The sequence below is a fragment of the Procambarus clarkii genome, chromosome 69 (assembly GCF_040958095.1).
Source record: "Procambarus clarkii isolate CNS0578487 chromosome 69, FALCON_Pclarkii_2.0, whole genome shotgun sequence".
NCBI classification, from domain to species: Eukaryota; Metazoa; Arthropoda; class Malacostraca; order Decapoda; family Cambaridae; genus Procambarus; species Procambarus clarkii.
The window spans coordinates 2,876,955-2,894,040 of record NC_091218.1 but is presented as its reverse complement, the minus strand read 5'-3'; positions in this window follow the sequence as shown (position 1 = coordinate 2,894,040).

Here is a 17,086-nt window from a genome sequence, read left to right as displayed (position 1 = left end):
ATTCGCATTATGATATTACGACTTTTTATACCCAACATATGCCAAGTCCTGAAAGCGGCAGTGAGTCATATTTTGCACAAACTCCCCTGCAGTTTTCAAAATATCCCAAACATCCTAATTTCGAGGCCTGAACCATATTTTAGAGCCAAATTGTGGCTCTTTGCACGTATTCGCATTATGATATTACGACTTTTTATACCCAACATATGCCAAGTCCTGAAAGCGGCAGTGAGTCATATTTTGCACAAACTCGCCTGCAGTTTTCAAAATATCCCAAACATCCCAATTTCAAGGCCTAAGCTATATTTTGGAGCCAAACTCTGCCTCTCTGCACGTATTCGCAGTTTGAAATTACGACTTTTCATACCCAGCATATGCCAAGTACTGAAAGCGGCAGTGAGTCATATTTTGCACAAACTCCCCTGCAGTTTTCAAAATATCCCAAACATCCTAATTTCGAGGCCTGAGCCATATTTTAGAGCCAAATTGTGGCTCTTTGCACGTATTCGCATTATGATTTATTGCGACTTTTTTTTATACCCAACATATGCGAAGTACTGAAAGCGGCGTTTGGTCATATTTGTCCCAAACCCCCTCGCAGTTTTCAAATATCCCAACATCCCAATTTCGATGCCTGAGCCATATTTTGGAGCAAAATTCTGGCTCTCATGCACGCATTCGCTGTTTGAAATTACGACTTTTTATACCCAACATATGCCAAGTACTGAAGTGGCAGTGAGTCACATGTTGCAAAAACTCCCCCTGCAGTTTTCGAATATCCCAAATATACCAATTTCAAGACCTGAGCAATATTTTGGAGAAAAATTCTGGCTCTCTATCGTGTAATCGCAGTTTGATATTACGACTTTTTTTATACCCAACATATGCCAACTACTGATAGCGGCAGAGTCACATTTTGCACAAACTCCCCTGCAGTTTTCAAAATATCCCAAACATCCCAATTTCGAGGCCTGAGCCATATTTTTGGATCCAAATTCTGGCTCTCTACACGTATTCGCAGTTTGAAATTACGACTTTTTTATACGAAACATATGCCAAGTACTGAAAGCGGCGTTTGGTCACATTTGTCCCAAACCTCCCTGCAGTTTTTCAAAATATCCCAAACATCCCAATTTCGAGGCCTGAGCCATATTTTGGGAGCCAAATTCTGGCTCTCTGCACGTATTCGCAGTTTGAAATTACGACTTTTTTTATACCCAACATATGCGAAGTACTGAAAGCGGCGTTTGGTCATATTTGTCCCAAACCCCCTCGCAGTTTTCAAAATATCCCAAACATCCCAATTTCGAAGCCTGAGCCATATTTTGGAGCCAAATTCTGGCCCTATGCACGTATTCGCTGTTTGAAATTACGACTTTTTATACCCAACATATGCCAAGTACTGAAAGTGGCAGTGAGTCACATTTGCACAAACTCTCCCTGCAGTTTTCGAAATATCCCAAACATCCCAATTTCGAGGCCTGAGCCATATTTTGGATCCAAATTCTGCCCCTCTACACGTATTCGCAGGTTTGAAATTACGACTTTTTATACGAAACATATGCCAAGTACTGAAAGTGGCGTTTGGTCACATTTGTCCCAAACCTCCCTGCAGTTTTCAAAATATCCCAAACATCCCAATTTCGAGGCCTGAGCCATATTTTGGAGTCAAATTCTGGCTCTCTGCACGTATTCGCAGTTTGAAATTACGACTTTTTTATACCAACATATGCGAAGTACTGAAAGCGACGTTTGGTCATATTTGTCCCAAACCCCCTCGCAGTTTTCAAAATATCCCAAACATCCCAATTTCGAGGCCTGAGCCATATTTTGGAGCCAAATTCTGGCTCTATGCACGTATTCGCTGTTTGAAATTACGACTTTTTATACCCAACATATGCCAAGTACTTAAAGTGGCAGTGAGTCACATTTTGCACAAACTCTCCTGCAGTTTTCGAAATATCCCAAATATCCCAATTTCGAGGCCTGAGCAATATTTTGGAGCCAAATTCTGGCTCTCTTGCGCGTAATCGCAGTTTGATATTACGACTTTTTTATACCCAACATATGCCAACTGCTGATAGCGGCAGATTCACATTTTGCACAAACTCCCCTGCAGTTTTCAAAATATCCCAAACATCCCAATTTCGAGGCCTGAGCCATATTTTGGAGCCAAATTCTGGCTCTCTGCACGTATTCGCAGTTTGAAATTACGAATTTTTATACGAAACATATGCCAAGTACTGAAAGCGGCGTTTGGTCACATTTGTCCCAAAATATCCCACATTTGTCCACATTTGTCATTATCATCACATTTGTCCCATTTGTCCCAAAATTTGTCCCAAAATATGGCCTAGGCCATATTTTGGAGCCGAAACATATGCCAAGTACTGAAAGCGGCGTTTGGTCACATTTGTCCCAAACCTCCCTATTTTGGAGCGAAACCTATCCCTATTTTGGAGCGAAACATATGCCAAGTACTGAAAGCGGCGTTTGGTTCACATTTGTCCCAAACCTCCCTGCAGTTTTTCAAAATATCCCAAACATCCCAATTTCGAGGCCTGAGCCATATTTTGGAGCCAAATTCTGGCTCTATGCACGTTTTCGACAGTGTGATATTATGGCTTTTTATTCCCAACATATGCCAAGTTGAGTCAGCGGCAGGTGAGTCTCATTTTGCACAAACTCCCCAACAGTTTTCAAAATATCCCAAAACATCCCAATTTGGAGGCCTAGGCCATATTTTGGAGCCAAATTCTGGCTCTCTGCACGTATTCGCAGTTTGAAATACGCCTCTTTATACCCAACATATGCGAAGTCCTGAAAGCGGCATTTGGTCACATTTGTCCCAAACCTCCCTGCAGTTTTCAAAATATCCCAAACATCCCAATTTCGAGGCCTGAGCCATATTTTGGAGCCCAATTCTGGCTCTCTGCACGTATTCGCAGTTTGAAATTACGACTTTTTATACCCAACATATGCCAAGTACTGAAAGCGGCGTTTGGTCATATTTGTCCACAACCCGCCACGCAGTTTTCAAATATCCCAAACATCCCAATTTCGAGGCCTGAGCCATATTTTGGAGCCAAATTCTGGCTCTATGCGCATATTCGCAGTTTGAAATTACGACTTTTTATACCCAACATATGCCAAGTACTGAAGCGGCTGTTAGTCACATTTTGCATAAACTCCCCTGTAGTTTAAAAAATATCTCAAATATCCCGATTTCAAGGCCTGAGCTATATTTTGGAGCCAAACCCTGCCTCTCTGCACGTATTCGCAGTTTGAAATTACGACTTTTTATAACCAACATATACCAAGTCCTAAAAGTGGCAGTGAGTCACATTTTGCACAAACTCCCCTGCAGTTTTCGAAATATCCCAAACATCTCAATTTCGAGGCCTGAGCCATGTTTTGGAGCCAAATTCTGGCTCTCCGAACGTATTCGCAATATGAAATTACGACTTTTTATACGAAACATATGCAAAGTAAAGAAAGCGGCGTTTGGTCATATTTGTCCCAAACCCCCCCCTGCAGTTTTCAAAATATCCCAAACATCCCAATTTCGAGGCCTGAGACATATTTTGAAGCCAAATTCTGGCTCTATGCACGTAATCGCAGTTTGAAGTTACGACTTTTTATACATCTCATATGCCAAGTACTGAAAGCGACGTTTGGAAATATTTGTCCCAAACCCCCCCTGCAGTTTTCAAAATATCCCAAACATCCTAATTTCGAGGCCTAAGCCATATTTTAGAGCCAAATTGTGGCTCTTTGCACGTATTCGCATTATGATATTACGACTTTTTATACCCAACATATGCCAAGTCCTGAAAGCGGCAGTGAGTCATATTTTGCACAAACTCCCCTGCAGTTTTCAAAATATCCCAAAACATCCTAATTTCGAGGCCTGAACCATATTTTAGAGCCAAATTGTGGCTCTTTGCACGTATTCGCATTATGATATTACGACTTTTTATACCCAACATATGCCAAGTCCTGAAAGCGGCAGTGAGTCATATTTTGCACAAACTCGCCTGCAGTTTTTCAAAATATCCCAAACATCCCAATTTCAAGGCCTAAGCTATATTTTGGAGCCAAACTCTGCCTCTCTGCACGTATTCGCAGTTTGAAATTACGACTTTTCATACCCAGCATATGCCAAGTACTGAAAGCGGCAGTGAGTCATATTTTGCACAAACTCCCCTGCAGTTTTCAAAATATCCCAAACATCCTAATTTCGAGGCCTGAGCCATATTTTAGAGCCAAATTGTGGCTCTTTGCACGTATTCGCATTATGATATTGCGACTTTTTTTTATACCCAACATATGCGAAGTACTGAAAGCGGCGTTTGGTCATATTTGTCCCAAACCCCCTCGCAGTTTTCAAAATATCCCAACATCCCAATTTCGATGCCTGAGCCATATTTTGGAGCAAAATTCTGGCTCTATGCACGCATTCGCTGTTTGAAATTACGACTTTTTATACCCAACATATGCCAAGTACTGAAAGTGGCAGTGAGTCACATGTTGCAAAAACTCCCCTGCAGTTTTCGAAATATCCCAAATATACCAATTTCAAGACCTGAGCAATATTTTGGAGAAAAATTCTGGCTCTCTGCGTGTAATCGCAGTTTGATATTACGACTTTTTTATACCCAACATATGCCAACTACTGATAGCGGCAGAGTCACATTTTGCACAAACTCCCCTGCAGTTTCAAAATATCCCAAACATCCCAATTTCGAGGCCTGAGCCATATTTTGGATCCAAATTCTGGCTCTCTACACGTATTCGCAGTTTGAAATTACGACTTTTTATACGAAACATATGCCAAGTACTGAAAGCGGCGTTTGGTCACATTTGTCCCAAACCTCCCTGCAGTTTTCAAAATATCCCAAACATCCCAATTTCGAGGCCTGAGCCATATTTTGGAGCCAAATTCTGGCTCTCTGCACGTATTCGCAGTTTGAAATTACGACTTTTTTATACCCAACATATGCGAAGTACTGAAAGCGGCGTTTGGTCATATTTGTCCCAAACCCCCTCGCAGTTTTCAAAATATCCCAAACATCCCAATTTCGAAGCCTGAGCCATATTTTGGAGCCAAATTCTGGCCCTATGCACGTATTCGCTGTTTGAAATTACGACTTTTTATACCCAACATATGCCAAGTACTGAAAGTGGCAGTGAGTCACATTTTGCACAAACTCTCCTGCAGTTTTCGAAATATCCCAAATATCCCAATTTCGAGCCCTGAGCAATATTTTGGAGCCAAATTCTGGCTCTCTGCGCGTAATCGCAGTTTGATATTACGACTTTTTTATACCCAACATTTGCCAACTGCTCATAGCGGCAGAGTCACATTTTGCACAAACTCCCTTGCAGTTTTCAAAATATCCCAAACATCCCAATTTCGAGGCCTGAGCCATATTTTGGAGCCAAATTCTGGCTCTATGCACGTTTTCGCAGTTTGATATTATGGCTTTTATTCCCAACATATGCCAAGTTCTGACAGCGGCAGTGAGTCACATTTTGCACAAACTCCCCTACAGTTTTCAAATATCCCAAACATCCCAATTTCGAGGCCTAGGCCATATTTTGGAGCCAAATTCTGGCTCTCTGCACGTATTCGCAGTTTGAAATTACGCCCTCTTTATACCCAACATATGCGAAGTACTGAAAGCGGCATTTGGTCACATTTGTCCCAAACCTCCCTGCAGTTTTCAAAATATTCCAAACATCCCAATTTCGAGGCCTGAGCCATATTTTGGAGCCAAATTCTGGCTCTCTGCACGTATTCGCAGTTTGAAATTACGACCTTTTTATACCCAACATATGCGAAGTACTGAAAGCGGCATTTGGTCACATTTGTCCCAAACCTCCCTGCAGTTTTCAAAATATCCCAAACATCCCAATTTCGAGGCCTGAGCCATATTTTGGAGCCAAATTCTGGCTCTATGCACGTTTTCGCAGTTTGATATTATGGCTTTTTATTCCCAACATATGCCAAGTTCTGACAGCGGCAGTGAGTCACATTTTGAACAAACTCCCCTACAGTTTTCAAAATATCCCAAACATCCCAATTTCGAGGCCTAGGCCATATTTTGGAGCCAAATTCTGGCTCTTTACACGTATTCGCAGTTTGAAATTACGATCTTTTTATACCCAACATATGCGAAGTACTGAAAGCGGCATTTGGTGACATTTGTCCCAAACCTCCCTGCAGTTTTTAAAATATCCCAAACATCCCAATTTCGAGGCCTGAGCCATATTTTGGAGCCCAATTCTGGCTCTCTGCACGTATTCGCAGTTTGAAATTATGACTTTTTATACCCTACATATGCCAAGTACTGCTAGCGGCGTTGGTCACATTTGTCCCAAACCTTCCTGCAGTTTTCAAAATATCCCAAAGTTCCAAATTTCGAGGCCTGAGCCATATTTTGGAGCTAAATTCTGGCTTTCTGCACGTATTCGCAGTTTGAAATTACGAATTTTTATACTCAACATATGCCAAGTACTGAAAGCGGCGTTTGGTTATATTTGTCCACAACCCCCACGCAGTTTTCAAAATATCCCAAACATCCCAATTTCGAGGCCTGAGCCATATTTTGGAGCCAAATTCTGGCTCTATGCGCGTATTCGCAGTTTGAAATTACGACTTTTTATACCCAACATATGCCAAGTACTGAAAGCGGCAGTTAGTCACATTTTGCATAAACTCTCCTGTAGTTTAAAAAATATCTCAAATATCCCAATTTCAAGGCCTGAGCTATATTTTGGAGCCAAACTCTGCCTCTCTGCACGTATTCGCAGTTTGAAATTACGACTTTTTATAACCAACATATACCAAGTCCTGAAAGTGGCAGTGAGTCACATTTTGCACAAACTCCCCTGCAGTTTTCGAAATATCCCAAATATCCCAATTTCGAGGCCTGAGCCATATTTTGGAGCCAAATTCTGGCTTTCTGCACGTATTCGCAGTTTGAAATTGCGACTTTTTTATACCCAACATATGCCAAGTACTGAAAGCGGCGTTTGGTCACATTTGACCCAAACCTCCCTGCAGTTTTCAAAATATCCCAAACATCCCAATTTCGAGGCCTGAGCCATATTTTGGAGCCAAATTCAGGCTCTCTGCACGTATTTACAGTTTGAAATTACGATTTTTTATACCCAACATATGCTAAGTACTGAAAGCGGCAGCGAGTCACATTTTGCAGAAACTTCCCCTGCAGTTTTTAAAATATCCCAAACATCCCAATTTCGAGGCCTGACCCATATTTTGGAGCCAAATTCTGGCTCTCTGCACGTATTCGCAGTTTGAAATTACGACTTTTTATACCCAACATATGCGAAGTACTGAAAGCAGCGTTTGGTCACATTTGTCTCAAACCTCCCTGCATTTTTCAAAATATCCCAAACATCCCAATATCGAGGCCTGAGCCATATTTGGAGCCAATTTCTGGCTCTCCGAACGTATTCGCAATATGAAATTACGACTTTTTATACGAAACATATGCAAAGTAATGAAAGCGTCGTTTGGTCATATTTGTCCCAAACCCCCCCGCAGTTTTCAAAATATCCCAAACATCCTAATTTCGAGGCATGAGCCATATTTTGAAGCCAAATTCTGGCTCTATGCACGTATTCGCAGTTTTAAACTACGACTTTTTATACCCAACATATGCCAAGTCCTGAAAGCGGCAGTGAGCGACATTTTGCACAAACTCCCCTACAGTTTTCGAAATATCCCATATATCCCAATTTCGAGGCCTGAGCCATATTTTGGAGCCAAATTCTGGCTCTCTGCACGTATTCGCAGTTTGAAATTACGAGATTTTTATACCCAACATATGATAAGTTTTGAAAGCGGCGTTTGGTCACATATGTCCCAATCCCCCCTGCAGTATTCAAAATATCCCAAACATCCCAATATCGAGGCCTGAGCCATATTTTGGAGCCAAATTCTGGCTCTCTGCACGTATTCGCAGTTTGAAATTGCGACTTATTATACCCAACATGTGTCAAGTACTGAGAGCGGCAATGAGTCACATTTTCCACAAACTCCCCTGCAGATTTCAAATTATACCAAACATCCCAATTTCGAGGCCTGAGCCATATTTTAGAGCAAAATTCTGGCTCTCTGCACGTATTCGCAGTTTGAAATTACAACTTTTTTATACCCAACATATGTGAAGTACCTAAAGCGGCATTTGGTCACATTTGTCCCAAACCTCCCTGCAGTTTTCAAAATATCCCAAACATCCTAATTTCGAGGCCTTAGCCATATTTTGTAGCCGAATTCAGGCTCTCTGCACGTATTCGCAGTTTGAAATTACGAATTTTCATACCCAGCATATGCCAAGTATTGTAGGCGGCAGTGAGTCATATTTTGCACAAACTCCCCTGCAGTTTTCAAAATATCCCAAACATCCTAATTTCGAGGCCTGAGGCATATTTTAGAGCCAAATTGTGGCTCTTTGCACGTATTCGCATTATGATATTACGACTTTTTATACCCAACATATGCCAAGTCCTGAAAGCGGCAGTGAGTCATATTTTGCACAAACTCCCCTGCAGTTTTCAAAATATCCCAAACATCCCAATTTCGAGGCCTGAGCCATATTTTGGAGCCTAATTCTGGCTCTCTGCACGTATTCGCACTTTGAAATTACGAATTTTTTATACCCAACATATGCGAAGTACTGAAAGCGGCGTTTGGTCATATTTGTCCCAAACCCCCTCGCAGTTTTCAAAATATCCCAAACATCCCAATTTCCAAGACTGAGCCATATTTTGGAGCCAAATTCTGGCTCTATGCACGTATTCGCTGTTTGAAATTACGACTTTTTATACCCAACATATGCCAAGTACTGAAAGTTGCAGTGAGTCACATTTTGCACAAACTCTCCTGCAGTTTTCGAAATATCCCAAATATCCCAATTTCGAGGCCTGAGCAATATTTTGGAGCCAAATTCTGGCTCTCTGCGCGTAATCGCAGTTTGATATTACTACTTTTCATACCCAGCATATGCCAAGTACTGAAAGCGGCAGTGAGTCACATTTTGCACAAACTCCCCTGCAGTTTTCAAAATATCCCGAATATCTCAATTTCGAGGCCTGAGCCATATTTTGGATCTAAATTCTGGCTCTCTGCACGTATTTCCAGTTTGAAATTACGACTTTTTATACCCAACATATGCCAAGTACTGAAAGCGGCGTTTGGTCACATTTGTCCCAAACTTCCCTACAGTTTTCAAAATATCCCAATTTCTAGGCCTGAGCCATATTTTGGATCCAAATTCTGGCTCTCTGCACGTATTTTCCAGTTTGAAATAACGACTTTTTATACCCAACATATGCGAAGTACCTAAAGCGGCGTTTGGTCACATTTGTCCCAAACCTCCCTGCAGTTTTCAAAATATCCCAAACTTCCTAATTTCGAGGCCTTAGCCATATTTTGTAGCCGAATTCAGGCTCTCTGTACGTATTCGCAGTTTGAAATTACAACTTTTTATACGGAACATATGCCAAGTACTGAAAGCGGCGTTTGGTCATATTTGTCCCCAACCCTCTTGCAGTTTTCAAAATATCCCGAACATCCCAGTTTCGAGGCCTGAGCCATATTTTGGAGCCAAATTCTGGCTCTATGCACGTATTCGTAGTTTGAAATAACGACTTTTTATACCCAACATATGCCAAGTCTTTAAAGCGGCAGTGAGTCACATTTTGAACAAACTGCCCTGCAGTTTTCAAAATATCCCAAATATCCCAACTTCGAGGCCTGAGCCATATTTTAGAGCCAAATTCTGGCTCTCTGCACGTATTCGGAGTTTGAAATTGCGCCTTTTTTATACCCAACATATGCCAAGTACTGCAAGCGGCGTTTGGTCACATTTGTCCCAAACCTCCCTGCAGTTTTCAAAATATCCCAAACATCCCAATTTCGAGGCCTGAGCCATATTTTGGAGCCAAATTCAGGCTCTCTGCACGTATTTGCAGTTTGAAATTACGATTTTTTATACCCAACATATGCCAAGTACTTAAAGCGGCAGCGAGTCACATTTTGCACAAACTCCCTGCAGTTTTTAAAATATCCCAAACATCCCAATTTCGAGGCCTGACCCATATTTTGGAGCCAAATTCTGGCTCTCTGCACGTATTTCCAGTTTGAAATTACGACTTTTTATACCCAACATATGCGAAGTACTGAAAGCAGCGTTTGGTCACATTTGTCTCAAACCTCCCTGCATTTTTCAAAATATCCCAAACATCCCAATATCGAGGCCTGAGCCATATTTGGAGCCAATTTCTGGCTCTCCGAACGTATTCGCAATATGAAATTACGACTTTTTATACGAAACATATGCAAAGTAATGAAAGCGTTGTTTGGTCATATTTGTCCCAAACCCCCCGCAGTTTTCAAAATATCTCAAACATCCCAATTTCGAGGCATGAGCCATATTTTGAAGCCAAATTCTGGCTCTATTTACGTATTCGCAGTTTTAAATTACGACTTTTTATACCCAACATATGCCAAGTCCTGAAAGCGGCAGTGAGCGACATTTTGCACAAACTCCCCTACAGTTTTCGAAATATCCCATATATCCCAATTTCGAGGCCTGAGCCATATTTTGGAGCCAAATTCTGGCTCTCTGCACGTATTCGCAGTTTGAAATTACGAGTTTTTTATACCCAACATATGCCAAGTTTTGAAAGCGGCGTTTGGTCACATATGTCCCAATCCCCCCTGCAGTTTTCAAAATATCCCAAACATCCCAATATCGAGGCCTGAGCCATATTTTGGAGCCAAATTCTGGCTCTCTGCACGTATTCGCAGTTTGAAATTGCGACTTATTATACCCAACATGTGCCAAGTACTGAGAGCGGCAATGAGTCACATTTTCCACAAACTCCCCTGCAGATTTCAAATTATACCAAACAACCCAATTTCAAGGCCTGAGCCATATTTTGGAGCCAAATTCTGGCTCTCTGCACGTATTTCCAGTTTGAAATTACGACTTTTTATACCCAACATATTCCAAGTACTGAAAGCGGCGTTTGGTCATATTTGTCCCAAACCTCCCTACAGTATTCAAAATATCCCAATTTCGAGGCCTGAGCCATATTTTGGATCCAAATTCTGGCTCTCTGCACGTATTTCCAGTTTGAAATTACGACTTTTTATACCCAACATATGCGAAGTACCTAAAGCGGCGTTTGGTCACATTTGTCCCAAACCTCCCTGCAGTTTTCAAAATATCCCAAACATCCTAATTTCGAGGCCTTAGCCATATTTTGTAGCCGAATTCAGGCTCTCTGCACGTATTCGCAGTTTGAAATTACGACTTTTCATACCCAGCATATGCCAAGTACTGAAAGCGGCAGTGAGTCATATTTTGCACAAACTCCCCTGCAGTTTTCAAAATATCCCAAACATCCTAATTTCGAGGCCTGAGGCATATTTTAGAGCCAAATTGTGGCTCTTTGCACGTATTCGCATTATGATATTACGACTTTTTATACCCAACATATGCCAAGTCCTGAAAGCGGCAGTGAGTCATATTTTGCACAAACTCCCCTGCAGTTTTCAAAATATCCCAAACATCCCAATTTCGAGGCCTGAGCCATATTTTGGAGCCAAATTCTGGCTCTCTGCACGTATTCGCAGTTTGAAATTACGAATTTTTTATACCCAACATATGCGAAGTACTGAAAGCGGCGTTTGGTCATATTTGTCCCAAACCCCCTCGCAATTTTCAAAATATCCCAAAACATCCCAATTTCCAAGACTGAGCCATATTTTGGAGCAAAATTCTGGCTTTCTGCACGTATTCGTAGTTTGTAATTACGACTTTTTATACCCAACATATGCCAAGTACTGAAAGTGGCAGTGAGTCACATGTTGCAAAAACTCCCCTGCAGTTTTCGAAATATCCCAAATATACCAATTTCGAGACCTGAGCAATATTTTGGAGAAAAATTCTGGCTCTCTGCGCGTAATCGCAGTTTGATATTACGACTTTTTTATACCCAACATATGCCAACTACTGATAGCGGCAGAGTCACATTTTGCACAAACTCCCCTGCAGTTTTCAAAATATCCCAAACACCCCAATTTCGAGGCCTGAGCCATATTTTGGATCCAAATTCTGGCTCTCTACACGTATTCGCAGTTTGAAATTACGACTTTTTATACGAAACATATGCAAAGTAATGAAAGCGTCGTTTGGTCATATTTGTCCCAAACCCCCCCCCCCCGCAGTTTTCAAAATATCCCAAACATCCCAATTTCGAGGCATGAGCCATATTTGAAGCCAAATTCAGGCTCTCTGCACGTATTTGCAGTTTGAAATTACGACTTTTCATACCCTGCATATGCCAAGTACTGAAAGCGGCAGTGAGTCACATTTTGCACAAACTCCCCTGCAGTTTTCAAAATATCCCGAATATCTCAATTTCGAGGCCTGAGCCATATTTTGGATCCAAATTCTGGCTCTCTGCACGTATTTCCAGTTTGAAATTACGACTTTTTATACCCAACATATGCCAAGTACTGAAAGTGGCGTTTGGTCACATTTGTCCCAAACTTCCCTACAGTTTTCAAAATATCCCAATTTCGAGGCCTGAGCCATATTTTGGATCCAAATTCTGGCTCTCTGCACGTATTTCCAGTTTGAAATTACGACTTTTTATACCCAACATATGCGAAGTACCTAAAACGGCGTTTGGTCACATTTGTCCCAAACCTCCCTGCAGTTTTCAAAATATCCCAAACATCCTAATTTCGAGGCCTTAGCCATATTTTGTAGCCGAATTCAGGCTCTCTGCACGTATTCGCAGTTTGAAATTACAACTTTTTATACGGAACATATGCCAAGTACTGAAAGCGGCGTTTGGTCATATTTGTCCCCAACCCCCTTGCAGTTTTCAAAATATCCCGAACATCCCAGTTTCGAGGCCTGAGCCATATTTTGGAGCCAAATTCTGGCTCTATGCACGTATTCGTAGTTTGAAATAACGACTTTTTATACCCAACATATGCCAAGTCTTTAAAGCGGCAGTGAGTCACATTTTGAACAAACTGCCCTGCAGTTTTCAAAATATCCCAAATATCCCAACTTCGAGGCCTGAGCCATATTTTAGAGCCAAATTCTGGCTCTCTGCACGTATTCGGAGTTTGAAATTGCGCCTTTTTTATACCCAACATATGCCAAGTACTGAAAGCGGCGTTTGGTCACATTTGTCCCAATCCCCCCTGCAGTTTTCAAAATATCCCGAACATCCCAATTTCGAGGCCTGAGCCATATTTTGGAGCCAAATTCTGGCTCTCTGCACGTATTCGCAGTTTGAAATTACGAATTTTTATAACCAACATATGCCAAGTCCTGAAAGTGGCAGTGAGTCACATTTTGCACAAACTCCCCTGCAGTTTTCGAAATATCCCAAATATCCCAATTTCGAGGCCTGAGCCATGTTTTGGAGCCAAATTCTGGCTTTCTGCACGTATTCGCAGAATTCGCTGCTCTTTCCTCATAACATAATAGTGTAAAGATTCATTCAGAACTTTGTATACCACATATGTCAGGCCAATCCTGGAGTATGCAGCCCCAGCATGGAGTCCTTATCTAATCAAGGATAAGACTAAACTGGAAAAGGTTCAAAGGTTTGCCACCAGACTAGTGCCCGAGCTGAGAGGTATGAGCTACGAGGAGAGACTACGAGAATTAAACCTCACTTCGTTGGAAGACAGAAGAATAAGGGGGGACATGATCACCACATTCAAGATTCTGAAGGGAATTGATAGGGTAGATAAAGACAGTCTATTTAACACAAGGGGAACACGCACAAGGGAACACAGGTGGAAACTGAGTACCCAAATGAGCCACAGAGATATTAGAAAGAACTTTTTTAGTGTCAGAGTGGTTGACAAATGGAATGCATTAGGAAGTGATGTGGTGGAGGCTGACTCCATACACAGTTTCAAGTGTAGATATGATAGAGCCCAATGGGCTCAGGAATCTGTACACCTGTTGATTGACGGTTGAGAGGCGGGACCAAAGAGCCAGAGCTCAACCCCCGCAAGCACAACTAGGTGAGTACACACACACACACACACACACACACACACACACATCTTTCCCGAAACACCCCCCTCCCCCACTGCATGGGAACCGTCGAAATAGGGGCCTTTGACACTTAGTTGACAACTGCTGGATAACTGACCATACCTCCAATTTCTCTCCCTCCTCCTTCTCCTCCCTCTCCTTCCCTTAAGCATACACAAATAGATCTCTTCTGTACCTCTCCCTCGTTCTCTCCCCCTAACCTCCCCATACACACACTCCGCATGCACACGCACGCATGCACGCACACTCACTCACGCACACACGCTACCCCTATATCACTCTACCAAAATACTCTCCCCCACTCCCACCTACAACTGTCCTTGAAATACACACACACACATACATTAGCCCCCCCCCCTTTCACACTTCTTCTGTAGCATACCAGATTTCCCCCTACACCCAATCCCCTCCCAAACAGTGGGACCCCCTCCAGCTCCCTTACTCCCTCCCATCATCTGACCACCTGACCTGAAGTGCCCCCTCCCACCCCGTCCCCCAGTTTCCCACGCATCCCCTCCCCTACAAACACACACACACACACACACACACACACACACACACACACACACACACACACACACACACACACACACACACACACACACGCCTCGTAGCCTGGTGGATAGCGTGCAGGACTCGTAATTCTGTGGCGCGGGTTCGATTCCCGCACGAGGCAGAAACAAATGGGCAAAATTTCTTTCACCCTAAGTGCCCCTGTTACCTAGCAGTAAATAGGTACCTGGGAGTTAGTCAGCTGTAACGGGCTGCTTCCTGGGGTGTGTGTGTGTGGTGTGGAAAAAAAAAAAAAAAAAGTAGTTAGTAAACAGTTGATTGACAGTTGAGAGGGTGGCCGAAAAGAGCAAAGCTCAACCCCCGCAAAACACAACTAGTAACCACAACTAGTAAACACACACACACACACACACACACACACATCGTACACACATCGTACACACACACACGCACACACATCGGTGTACAGTGTTATTGCTTTTAAATAGTTAGTCTTGGATATAAGTTAAAAAACGGAAACGAATATCAAGGGGAAATGTGCGGCTCACGTGGGACCTAGTTTCTGACACCCAAGTGTGAAAAAAAAACACTCCGCCCAACAACGAGACAACTCTCCTCCCCCCCTTCTCTCTCCCCCACCCCCTCCCACCAGAGCAACAACAGTACACACACAGCCTCCCAACCAAATGGTCCACACCCTCCCATAACCTTCCCACTCTAATCCCCCCCACACACCATCACCATCCCCTCCCTCTCTCCCACCCCCCCTAAATACACACTCAGACACACCTCTCTCTCTCTCCCCCCCCCTTCCTCTCTCTCTCTCCCCCCCCCTCCTCTCTCTCTCTCTCTCTCTCTCTCTCTCTCTCTCTCTCTCTCTCTCTCTCTCTCTCTCCCATCTCTCTCTCTCTCCATCTCTCTCTCTCTCTCTCTCTCTCTCTCTCTCTCTCTCTCTCTCTCTCTCATAGGGAAAACATGGAAGGGACACATACTCGGGGTGACAAACGCAGGATGACAATCACGGCTGGAACAAATTCAGAGGATGGGTGGAACAGGAAGCCTGGATGAAGGGAGTATTCCAGCAAATGTGAGATGAATTCAGTGAAGGACTGAGGGTAATGAGGGAGACAGTTGCCAACCTGCAGGATGAACTAAGAGCAGCAAAGGAGGAGATAAGATGCCTGAAGGAGACTTCTCCACAATACCAGACACAAACCGTGCCTCAGGGAGGCAGGAATGCTACTGTGGAGGGGACCTCCACACCTCAGCTCTCATTTGCTGAAATGCTTAAAATGAGCCCTGAAGCTAGGTCTGCAGTTAAGGAAGTTGCCATGGAAGTGGCCTCCTCTCAGGAAGCAGCTAGATGTACTAGCCAGCTGATAGAGAGAAAAAGAGCAGTAGTAGTAGCAGGCATTAAAGAGTAAACAGGGTCCAGACCAAAGGAGCAGAGAGACAAGGACAAAAACATAGTTAAAGAGATCCTTAAAGAGGTAAGGATGGAGGGAACTGAACAAAATGTTGAAAAAGTTTTCTGGCTTGGAAAGTACAACAAGGACAGAGACAGAATGATAAAGGTGGTATTCATGAGCGAAATCACGAAAGAGGAACTGTTAGCAAGGAAGTGCTATCTAGGAAATGTAGAGAAGTTCAAAAAAGTATTCCTGCAGAGGGATATGACAAGGGAAGAGAGAAAGCAGGCAGCAGACGCGAGGAAGGAGCGCAGGCAGAGAGAAAGGAATCAGGGAGCCACAACCCCGATCCCTACAATCCCAGAGGGGAGTGGGGAACCCTCCTCAAACAGTGCACTAGCCACAGGGAGTGCGGCACCACCCCCACCTTCTACCCAACAGACTCCCTACCTGCCCCAACCCCTGTCAATCCCCCACTAAGTGCCCACCTAAGGCACCCTCCTCCCAGCCACCCCCTTCCTCCCACTCACCCCCATCCTCCCACTCCCCCCTCCCCCCTCCCCCCAGGACCTTCCTTCTCCCCCATCCCCCAAGCCCTCCCTTCTCCCACATGCCCTCCTGTCTCTCCCACCCACAAGCCCTCCGTTCTCCCCCGCCCCCCACTCTCCCCCACCCCACCTAAGCCTTCCCCTCTCCACCACTCCCCAAAACCCTCCTCTCTTCCTCTCCCACCTCAGCCTTCCCTTTCCCCCCATGCCCCCCAAGCCCTCCCCCCTTTACTGCCCCCCCAAACTCCCATCCCCCAAACCTCCTCCTCTCACCCCTTCAACCCTCCCCCCTCTCACCCCCCCAACCCTCCCCCTCTCACCCACCCCCCAACCCTCCCCCTCTCACCCCCCCCCCCCTACCCTCCCCTCCCCCCCAGCTCCCGCTCACCCCAGACCCCACAGGTCCCCCCCTGAGGAGAAGCAGAAGAGAGTCAGTTTCAGGATAATGTACTCGAACATAGATGGGATCACAAGCAAGGCAAGT